Source organism: Rattus norvegicus, chromosome 2, assembly GCF_036323735.1.
Source record: "Rattus norvegicus strain BN/NHsdMcwi chromosome 2, GRCr8, whole genome shotgun sequence".
Taxonomy (NCBI): domain Eukaryota; kingdom Metazoa; phylum Chordata; class Mammalia; order Rodentia; family Muridae; genus Rattus; species Rattus norvegicus.
The window spans coordinates 251,482,330-251,494,463 of record NC_086020.1 but is presented as its reverse complement, the minus strand read 5'-3'; the positions used below and the strand labels follow the sequence as shown (position 1 = coordinate 251,494,463).

At 38.2% G+C, this 12,134-nt stretch overlaps 1 long non-coding RNA gene across 1 annotated transcript in view; it reads left to right on the top strand.

Annotated features, from left to right (window-relative positions):
- Positions 1-12,134, top strand: part of LOC102556878 (uncharacterized) — a 70,851-nt gene that overhangs the window by 56,890 nt on the left and 1,827 nt on the right. Inside the window, exon 2 of the long non-coding RNA XR_591425.4 lies at positions 9,182-9,264. This is a non-coding gene — a long non-coding RNA (uncharacterized LOC102556878). The remainder of the gene's footprint in view (positions 1-9,181; positions 9,265-12,134) is intronic.

Below are 12,134 nucleotides of genomic sequence, written 5' to 3'. Positions count from 1 at the left end.
GAGCTCCCAGGGAGTAAACCACTACTCAAAGATTACACATGGACTCATGACTCCAGCTGCATATGCAGCAGAGAATGGCCTGGTTGGGTGGAGCAGCCCTTGGTCCTGCTAATGCTGGACCTCCCAGTGTAGGGGAATGTCAAGGCAGGAAGGGGGGGTCAATTGGGATGGGGAACATCTTTATAGAATAAGGGGCGGGGGGATGGGATAGGGGGGCTTATCGATTGGAAACCAGGAAAGGGAATAACATTTGAAATATAAAGAAAAAACCAATTAAAAAATAAATATCTACTTTTGAAGTATCTTAAAAAACAAAACAAAACAAAAAGAGGCTATTGGTGAAGCCTAGTTGCACTGGAAAACCCCAGAGTATTGGAAATGCCAGTACTGTGGAATGATCATCAAGAACAACAGCGGCAATGGAGTGGATAAAAAAATGTGTAAACTATTTTTTCCTTCTCTTTGGGAAGAATGCTGATGTATTCGCTATTGTCCCCATTGGAGAATATATAATTCAAACCATATTCCTAGATTGTTTTTGAAAAGCATAGCACAGGAAAGGAACATCACCGTTACAGGAACAGAACTCTTATATTATTGACAAGAATCACAAAGAGTCTTAATTGACTTATCAAGATTGAATGACTGCTTGGAAAAATTAAAAAAAAAGTTGAGATAATCTTATTTATTTTTAAGTTTAAGTTAAACTTAACTTTATTTTTATGTTTACGTGCTGCGTTTGCATGTACACCTACATGGCAGAAGATCCCTTTACAGATTCCTTTATAGATGGTTGTGATCCACCATGTGGTTGCTGGGAATTGAATTCAGGATCTCTGGAAGAACAGCTTAACCACTGAATCATCTTACCACCCCAGGATAGTGTTATTTTTATAATGGCGTTTAACTGCCCTCTCCTGAGTCTGGTATCTGTACTGTGGGATAAATTTCTGATCTTAAATGTATATTTTACCCATATGCAAATGCCGTCCCTTGTGTTTGGCTTTCCTGTAACAATTTATATTCTTGGTGGTCTTAACTAATGATTATTGCAAACACATTACATTTATATTTGATTAACATATCAGTTATTATTTCTACTTATAATGTTAAATACCTAGCATCTATTTACGCTATTTATCTCAAACCTGTTCCTTTGTAAGATGGGCAAACTCAGCTTGGTTGATGATGCAAACTTGTAGGTCTGTCACTAAGATGTTGGGGCAAAAAGACTGCAAGTTGGTGAGACTTTATGGATGTAGCTCATATCATTGCTAAATGCTGTATCCATGAAGTCTCACCAACTTGCTTGCCTAAACATGAGCTGAGTTCCAACAATAGGCATGCCAAAGTGGATGGGGAAAGATCATAAGACCTAAGCCCTTCACAAAGAACTAATGCTATAGTGCTGAGAATGAATGTCTTCTCCAAGAAGAACATCAGTTGGTAATCCAATACTAATTGATTAGCCCTGAAACATACATTCATTTGTGTGTGTATGTGAATAACATTATTCAGACTGAGCAGGTTATATTTAGAGTATGTATGTATGTATATCTATCTATATCTATCTATCTACATCTGTATCTATATATCTTTTAAATATATTTATTTACATTCTAAATATAGCATGTTATAACAATTAGTGAAGAAAGAGGCCAGGAATTTGAAAGAGAGCAAGTAGGAGTATATAGGACATGGAGGAATGAAAGAGAAGGTAGAAATAATATAATTACATTACAATCTTAAAAATAAAAGAAAATTTGAATCAAGAAAATTTGAGGTTATTCTATGCTCAAGCCCCAATCTCAAAAAACAAACCAACTTCCAAGAAGTGGAGGTGCATACCTTTAATCAAACTTGAGAGGCTGTGATACCTATGTTTAGTTGTCAACTTGTCTACATCTGAAATTAACTAAAATCTCCAAATGCAAAAGCACAACTTCGGAGAATTTTGCTGAATTTGAAGTGGAAAGATGCACTTATAATCTGAATTTTTGAGGTTAGAAGACAGACTTTTAATTTGGAACTTCTGAGATATGAATAAAAATTTTAATCTAGGTTATACCTTCTACTAGAGGTGAGGCCTCTAAGGGCATGGAAGAGGGAAGCTTTTGCTTTTAGTCTGTTTGCTTTGGCCTCACTAACAAGTCCATTCCTGCACTAGCATTAGAGTGTGCTTCTTTGAGATTCTGTATATATTAAAGATAAACATTGTGAACTGAGGAAGTATGGGATCCTTGGCCCTTCATAAGCAACTATTGTTGGATTAACTGGGCCATACCATATAAGTCATCTGTATATATACATGCACACACACACATACACACACACACATATATATATATGGTTTATTACAATATATGTTAATATATACAATATATTCAATATGCATAAATGATATAGTATATATGCTAATGTATACTATATAGTATAGTTATGTTAGTAATATATATGGTAATATATATACTTATATATAAAACTCATTCTCTCTCTCTCTCACACACACACACACACACACACACACACACACACACACACACATTTGTTCTATACATTCTTTTACTCTAGAGACCTGTAATAAACCCAGAGGCAGAGGCAAGCAAGAGGATGATCTCTGAGTTTGAGGCCAACCTGGTCTACAGATCAAATTTTAGGACAACCAGGGCTACACAGAGAAACTCTGTCTTGAAAATTCAAGCAACCAAGCAAGCAATAAAGCGAGCAAACAAACAAACAATGATTGAATGCAAGACATAAAAGCTAAAACAAAAGAAGAAGAGCTAAGAAAATACAAAGGTTTTTGTTTAAAGCCACATGTTTGGTAAATAGCAGCTAAGAACTGTTTCAGTGTCCTTTCAAGTATTACACAATTTTAAAATACTGTCTCTAATGCTATATTCATTATATTACTCATAGCTGTAAAAGACACTGGACAAGAACAATATAAGTGAGTAAGGGTTTATTTTGGCTTGCAGTTCCAGGTGATTTAGTTATCTAGACGTGGTCACAGGAGCTTGAGGGAGCTGATCACATCGCATCCACATTCAGGAAACAGAAGCTGAATGCTGGTGCTCAGCTTTCCCCCGCCTCTTCTAATAAGTTCACTACGTAGCCTACAGGACGGTGAAAATCACATTCAGGGTAGGTCTTCCTATCCCAGTTAACCCAATCTAGAAGCTCTCTCAAAGATATGCTTAGAAGTTTGTTTCCTATGTTATTTTAGATTCTGTCAAGATGACAATATGAACTATCACAAATAGTGTTTTGCAAGATCCCAGTAAACACACTTATTAATGTTTTATATGCTATCTTGTCCTTCCTACATAGTAAATCTTTCTTTAGACCAGAGGCTCTGAACTGGGGCAATTTTGCCTCTGAGATCACTAGTCAGTGTTTGGAAACATTTTTGATTTTCTGGAAGGAAAGTGCTACTGGCATCTAATGGTAGAGGCCAGAGGAATTGCTAAGAAGCTCATAGTGCACAGAACAAAGCTGTTCAAATGTGCTGACGTTGAACAATCATGATTTAGACTAGAGCCTATTGATTTATAAGAAGTTAAGAGAATATCTAGAAGTATACCAACTTGCTTTTTACCAAGTTGGTATTTTTCTTTTCTTTTAAGTAAAATAGAGAAACACTTTGATGCTGCAAAACCAGATACACAAATTTTGCTTTTTTTAGTATCTGGGGTTCTTATTTGTACTGAGAGGTAATAGCCAAGTTAAAATCACACTCTTCAGGTAGGATAAAGAAAATTCTACTCATTATATATTCATGTTTATCATGGCATTCTTTACTTAAGAGATTTTGTTTGGATCGTTAACTAAAACAACGAATTTCCCTGAAACAACACTGATTAAATCTCAAAATCAAGACATCATAGAAAGTAGTCCTTGATGTTCTTTCAAATATGAGCAGCTGAAAAGTCAGTTTCAACATGGCAAATAGAGAATGGCACATTTTACTAAGAAGCCAGAGTAGTTATCTTCACTAAGTATTTTCCTCCAAAAAAGGGGTGGAGGGTGGAAGAAGGAGAAAACAAAAAGCCATATCCAAAGAAACCAACAGGTTAGGTCATTAACTTTGTCAGTGACCTCGTTTACATGGCATGTACTTCACCTTCCTTAGGGAAGCATTAGAAACACAGAGCCTCACTGTTAACATAGATAAAATTGACCTCTGTGTCTTAGTTGATGCTTAACTTGGTACCTGTGCAACTTTGCTGTTTAACTCCCCTGTATCCCATGTATATGCTATGTTCATGGTTACAGATTTAGAGAGGTTTTTTTTTTTCAGAATTATATTCGTGCAGTGTAAAAGTTGTTTTTCACGGTTTGACTCATTTTCTTCCTTCCTTGCCTGGATAGTTGCTTAATGTTACAAGGGTTTCCTAACCTGAAACTGCTACCTCCAATAACCAAGTAAGACTTCCAATGGAGGATGGGGACACTAAGTCAGACATAAAACTGTTCATCTGAAATTTCTTCGGCCTACAAGATGTGCAGGGATGAAGATGAAGCAGAAATTGAGGGAATGAACAGCCAATGACTGATCCAACTTGAGACCCATGGCATGAGAGAGCCTGCCCCAACATTCATTATTAATGATATTCTTCTGAACTTGCAGACAGAAAGCTAGCATAATTGTCCTCTAAGAGGCTTCACCCAGCAGCTGATGGAAACAGATGTAGAAACCCACAGATAAACATTAGGTGAAACTTGGGTAACCTTGTGGAAGAGGGGGAGGAAGGATTGGAAAAGTCAGAGGGATCAAGGATACCACAAGAAAACCTACAGAATTAACTAACCTGGGCCTATAGGGGTTGACAGAGAGTAAACCACCAAACAGAGAGTATGCATGGGTCAGACGTAGGCTCTTAAACATATGTAACAAATGTGCAGTCTGGTCTTCATACATGACTGCTAACAACTAGAGCAGAGATTGTCTCTGACCTTGTTGCCTGCCTTTACCCTGTCTGAGCTTCCTTTTCTAGATGCAATAGAAGAATATGCACTTAGTTCTATTGCAACTTGATATGCCAAAGTAGGTTAATATCAATGAGAGGCCTCCCCTTCTCTGAGGAGAAAGGGATGGGGGATAGTAGAGAGGGACTAGTAGGAGAGGATTGAGGGGAATCTGTGATTGTAATGTAAAGTAAATAAATTAATTTTTAAAAAGCCCAACAACTAGGTTTCCTAATGTGCTGGCTAGTTTTAAGTCAATTTGGCACAAGATAGAGTTATTTTGAAAGAGGAAATCACAGTTGAGAAAAATACACTTATCAGATTGTCATGTGGGCAAGACTGTGGTGCATTTTTTAAACTATTGATTAATGTGGGTGGGTCCCAATCATTATGGTGGTCCTAGGGTGTATAAGAAACCAGGCAGAGCAAGTCATGGGGAGAAAGCCACCAGAGAGGTTTTTACAGAGTGACTTTTACTTTAGTTTCTGTCTCCAGGTTCATATCTTGATTTCCCTGGGTGATGTTTTCTTTCCAAGTTGCTTTTGGTCAAATGTATTAAAATTACAAAAATGTAAAACCAAACTAAGACATTTAGTCTGGCTTCTCCTCACTTTGCTCTCTGCTTTGTTAACCTTTTCTAATGTGGAAACTTGAGTACTACTCGACCTATTTGAGTTATGGCTCCTAATTCTCCTGTGTCCAAGTCCTCACAAACATTGCTTCATCAACTGACATTTGCTCTTCCCTAAAAATTCAGTTGAGATGCTAGCCATATTAAATAAAAAGCCATACATTTTAAAATCTGTATCATATTATTTACCTTAATATATTGTTTAAACAAAACTACCCTTTTTGAATAGTCATAGCATACATGTAAAATGATTTAGAATAGAACATTGGAACACTGCCATTTCTGTCAGCTGTGCCTCTTAAGCCAGTTTCATTAGGCCTGATAACTTTACCACAGAGTGATGGGGGAAACTTTACCACTCTAAAACTCTTAAAATATTAATATTTATGGTCTTGGATTTTTTTTAATTACTCTGAAGGAACCATGGAAAGGAAGACATGTAGACTTCTCTGATGTATATTTACTGGTAAGTGCACCATTGTGGTCCAGTTCCTCAGGAGCCCTGCATTCAGGGAAGTTCTGAGTTTCACTGTCACTTCTCTACTTGGCAAACAGAGGAAACTGAGGTCTTGTTATATCTCTGCTCAATAAAAGCCCCCAGCTAGGTCCAAACAAGTTCCCGGGTTGTATGTCATTCTACTGCTGTCTTCTCTCTCAGCTTCTTGTTCAGGCTCCTCTCTACTACCCTGTCCAGGCCATGTTTGTGTTTCTTTGCTCTGTAGTAAGTAACCACTCTGTCAGCTTTTGTTCTTTTACTTTTTCCATGACTTTACTGCTGAAAATTGAAGCAGCAGCTTGCTAATACTGTCAAGGAAGGGTTTGGGACTGGGAGGTAAAAGTCAAATAAAAGCCCTGGTCTTCAACTGGGATCAAACAAATTGTATATATTATAAATTCATGTTTGAATCCCAGCCTTTTGTTTTATTATCTTGTACACAAACAGAATATGATCACGTTTGACCAAAGAGCTCAGCGCCATCATGATTACATTTTTAAAATTTTGTATGATAGAGGCAAAATTTCTCTCTTTAATTAAGATTTCAGTTACATAGAGAAGCTCAGAGCCTTGGTAGCCTACCTCTGTAATTATCCAAATAGAGCAACAGGAAATTTCCAGGCAGGTATGGTTGTGATTTGCCTATCAATACCACTCAAGATAACCCATCTAATAGATCTATAAACCTCTTACTACTCAACACAGTTAGAATGTCTCAGTGTAAAACTGCCTCCTTTAAAATGAGGTGAATTTGATGATTAAAAGTATTATCAAACCATAACACGATGTGGGTCTGCATTTTGCCTCTTCTTTGGGGTGTGTGAACACTGCTCAGGCAGATGGGGGGTGGGGTGGTGGCAAAACACAGACTAAGATGGGGGCCCCAGCCCAGGTGAAAAAAAACAATGCAGCCTGGGATTGAAGCTGGATTCCCAAACTCCCGGGCATCTAGAAGCTGCTGGGAACTGTGAGGAGTCTGAATGGAGGGCTCCTGTTGGTGACAAGCTGGGGCAGGGGAAGCTGGAACCCAGCTTAACTCAGAGCACCATGAGGCCTTTTCTGGGAGACTTAGGCAGCAACTCTCTGTATGGCAAAAGCTTCACCCCAGGGTGGTTCTTAATGAGAGAGACAGTCCTTGTCCAAACTGTTTATTGGTAGTGGCAAACAAATGCATACAACTTATTCAAGATGGACCAGTTAAATACCTTTTGCAGGAAGAAATGTCTGAGGAAGGAAGCTTATTGGCTAAACCCTCCACCAGCCCTTCTGGATACCTCATTAGCATGTGCTTTGTGCTATGTGACTCATTGATGCTGGGAGTAGATCAGGAGGTCCAGAGTAGATGAAACACCTATTATCCTCAGATATGAGAATTTCCGGGGTTTCTGAATGCACTCAACTTTGATTTTTGGTCTGGTGACACGGTTCCACTTGCCCTACACCACAACAAGGGACCAGGGTGTGTGATAAGTTGAGTCTGCTTGTTCTGTTTTGACTATGAAATTCCATGGACTTAAATATTCCATTTGCAGTTAACAGCTTTTAAAATTACAGTAAACACATCTCACACTATCCTTTCCCCCATTCCCTACCACACAGTATTTTTTAGCATTAACTGGCTGTGCTTTAATACTAATAGAAATAGTAGCACAGTGCTGGTAGTTACCACTGTGGATTGCACAATACATGTCAGGCTTCCTCTGACTGAACATGCAGTCACTCAATTATTAATACTGGAAAAAAGAAAGGTTTTGGACTTCTGACTTTCCTTTGGATTTGGGAATAAGTGCATGTACATAGTACCCTGTGAATGCAAAATTCATTCATATATACAAGCTGAGGATAATTTTATAGAAGAGTTTAAAATAATTTTGTGCATGAAATGAAGTTTCATGGTGTAGGATTTCTACTTGTGGCATCATGCTCAAAAAGTTACAGATTTTGGAGCATTTCAAGTTTCAGAATTTTAGATTGAATATGTTATACCTGTTTGTTGCAATCCATTTCACCGAGTAGGAAACTGAGGCTCAGTACAATGACACTGACACCCAGAATACAGCAGCGTAGCAGAGTCATACTTTAAATGCCACCTTCCTTTCTCCAAATCCTCTGCTCCATGCATTAATATCCAACACAGAGATGACTACCTCACCTTGGCTCAGTCTAGGTCCTGCTCATTTTTTTCACTAAAGGAGCTTTAATTGCAGTGAACTGGGGTGAGTGGAACATAAAGTAGAGTATGGTGAATGTCTGAAACATACAGTAGAACAAAACATGTTTCTACCATCATGAAGACTGTTGAGCAGGATAAACAGAAAACGGTATTATACAGTGTTAAGAAGGTGTTTTCACAGAAGAGGGCTTCAAAATCCTCTTAAGTGAATATACAAAGGCAATGCAGCAGGGTAAGTAGTCCTTTGGGTTGCATATTCTGTTAGGAAATGGCATGTGTGAAAACATGGACGACTGTGAACTTACTATGTTGGTCAGACTAGAGAAGGAAACCAAGCAAGGCCCATCAGAGGAAGCTGGAGAGACAGTTTCCTACTGGATTCTGAGCAGCTGTTTGAATCATGGTGAATGGCTTATAATGTATAATGAGTGGGAGGAGAAACAGCTACTGAATTGTTAGAGAAATGGCATAGTCAGAAAAGCTTTAAGGGGTGTTCTTACATTTGACAGTAGTGATAAAAGATAGCAAAATAGAGTAGAACACTTGAATATGAAAATGGGAGATTATAGGCAGGGCTCCAGAGAGCTGTAAGGAAGGCTGCTGGTAAGGAAAGTGAAAAAAAGAAGTAAGAGGTTCACAAAACTAAAGCAGATTCTTTTGTTTGATCCTCTGACATTCACCTTAATTCCTGTGGCATGTTCTATAAGGGGGTGGGGCGGGGGGTGGGGAGACAAGGCCAAGATATGGAATGAATCACAAACAATCATTTCTGAGAAAGAATTGTCTGAAGTATCTCAGTGAGATAAAAAATGAATTGAGAATTTTAGCTTTTCCTTTCAGTTTAGTCTATGTTCCTCTTTTCTCTAATCTTTTATTTTTCTTCTATCTTCTTTTTATTTTTCTTTGCTTCCAGGATTTAGCAAGCCATAAACCAGGGTGAAGATCTCAGGAAGGGAGAGCTAAACATCGAGTAGTGGAGGAAGTTACACTTAGAAGGTAAGCCTTTAGAAAAGAACTGCCTGACACATTCCATGCAGGGGAGGGGTAGATTCAGAGAAGCTCAGCTTGATTCCTGGAATATTTCTTCAAAGTCTAGGAACTATTTTAGGATAGAGAGCACAGAAAAACAAAACAATGCAAAAATCAACTTTTTACCTCCTTTCTGCTCACTTAAATATAGAATGATTCATAAGATTTCGTGTATGTGTGTGTATCCCTACACATAGAACACAGAACACGAATCTATGAATCTGAACAGCTGGATAACTTCTGAATTAACTTAATTTGGAGACTATTTATCTGACAGGAGCATCAGGTCCCCAAAGTAGAAAGGTTAGTTTTACAAACCTGCCCCCACTTTAGACCTCTGTTCCAGGGATGGGCTAAGGAATAGATTGGCTATAAATTGGATGTTCCTAACATGCCCATAATTGAGTTTTCTTAGCTAGAGCTGGTCAATGATCTCAAGGAAACACCACTTACATTTTACCCATATTTTACAGATGGGACAGTTAGTGGGATAAAGGTTCGATGGAAACCTGAGCTTCTGTCAGAACTGGGAGGAGCCACTTGCCTACATTGTGCATGTTGGGAGGAGCTACTTGCTCACTATGAGCATTCATTTCTGCTTACTTGCCTGGAGACTCTCCTAAACTCAGTTCTCCCCAGTTTGTGGGGGTGATTGATAGGCATGATTGATGAAAGCATGGGACATTGATTCACTTCCTCAGGAGGTGGACATTTGACTGTGATCTCAACCCTCTAAGCACACAGTTGTCTGCCCTGGAAATTAACCCCCATCCCTTGATTCTCTTGTGACTTCCCAAAATTCATCTTATTAACATAAACTGAGGTGTGATTTGAAAGGGATTGTTATAAACAACAAAATGGCTGTCTTTTTCTTCATTGCTCTGGAGCTGTTGTGGAGCTATTTGGGAAACTAAGGACAAAGAGCCACATAAAAAGTGACAAGGAAATAAGACTTGTGCACCAGATTTTGGGAAAATACAAATATATTTATACAAATATAATATATACTATAATGTCTAAAATAGCATCTACTTGATTCCTATGATATGTGACTATTAGTTTGAAGCCAGGCATGTTTAAATTGCTCTAATGCTAATGGAATTTTGTGTATAACAGCTCAAAGAAGATTCTCAAATTATGCAATCCCTATTACTAAGAGTGGCCTTCTGAGCAAAACAAGACAACAATAACAACAAAATGGCATAAAAGTTCACATCCACTTTCCATTATAAATTACCATTTTCTTAAAAATGGTGTTGATAACAGGCAATTATAATTTAAGTAGTGAATCTTCAAATAATGGTAGTTACTGCCAATTATTTTTAGAATAATATAAAATCTCTGGGTTCATAGTAACACTTTTTCCCTATTCAGGAGCCACCATGCTTGGAAATGTGTTATTCATGATTTAATTATTCTATAGATGCTTCATTCATATGCATGCAATATATCTGGCAGCATTGCATTTTAATGAAGATGCTGAGCGGCATGAGGCTGTAATTTCTATCACAGAAACCTGTCAAGACTGAACAATAAGAGCTTCTGAAAAGGACTAGGATACAGCCTAGTCAGAAAGAAAATTAAAAACCCATTTGAATGTTTTAATTATAATCATTAGAGAGATTTTTGAAAGCCTTTAGTGCATCTACAGAGCCCACAGTTTAGGAACTGCCTTTCTGCTGGAGAAAAATGATTCTGAGGAAAGGGGCTATTGTCAAGATTATGTGGGGTGAGGAGCCCTCTGGGAGCAGATCAGGCTTTCTTTTTTTGAAGGAGTTCTGAGGCTGAAATTACCAATTGTATTAATCTTGGAACAGATATGTATATATGAGGTTTAGAATTTTAGCATAGGGCTGCCATTCTTGATCTGACAGAAAGTTCAACTTGACTAGATCCAATTTTCTATTTTCTTTTCTTAATTGCAGGAATTACCATAATTTTATTATGGAATCTTGCTTGCCTTGTCAGGAAAACAGAAATATCAGAAAATTAACAAAATTGTCAAGAGCACAAGAAATTAGACAAATAGACTGCTTAGTGGACCAAGATCTCTTGTCATGTTCAAGTGTTTAGGAAAAATAATGCTGCTGTAGTTAGAAATCAGCAGACTTGGAGGTACTGGCAGACACTTCCCTTTCTAACAGTAAGCTTTGCATCCACCTTCTATATCTCTGGTAACACACTAAATTTGAAAGTGAAAAACAGTGACAGGTAAAGGTGGCTGAATTGTCACAATTATTTTTTAAAATTTAAAATATCATATAAAAGCATAGTGCAGATTAGAAAAGAGGGAGCAAGGTAGAAGTAGAGGGTTTTGTTGAAGCCTTTTACCAGGAAAGACTACTTCCTGGTAAAGCATGCCCATTTTAACCAACCCATCAGGCAAAATATTTCCACTAGTAAAATGGTGACTTCCTCAGTAACTTTTTGCATTGCTTTGAAGAGACACTGTGATCAAGGCAACTCACAAAAGAAAACATTTGAGGATTTGCTTATAGTTAGTCCATTTCATCACAGCAGAAAGTAGGGTGTCAGGCAAGCATGACCTGGAATGGTATCCAAGAGCTTACATCGGATCCACAAGCAGGAGGTAGAGAGAGAAGAGAGACAGAGGGTAGTGTTGGGGACCGGGACTGGACTGCCGGACTAGGCACTCTTCCCTGAGCAGATTCCTGAGAAAGGCTTGACCTTTTCAAAGAAAGAACAAGTCCCTGGAAGACTGTTCCCTCTTTGTCTAAGGAGGATATCTTGCAGTTTAATGATTCACCTTATGTCCTTGGGCACTTCCCAGTACTCCCCGCGCCCCCCCCCCCCAAGCTTAAATTCCTGCTTCAGAG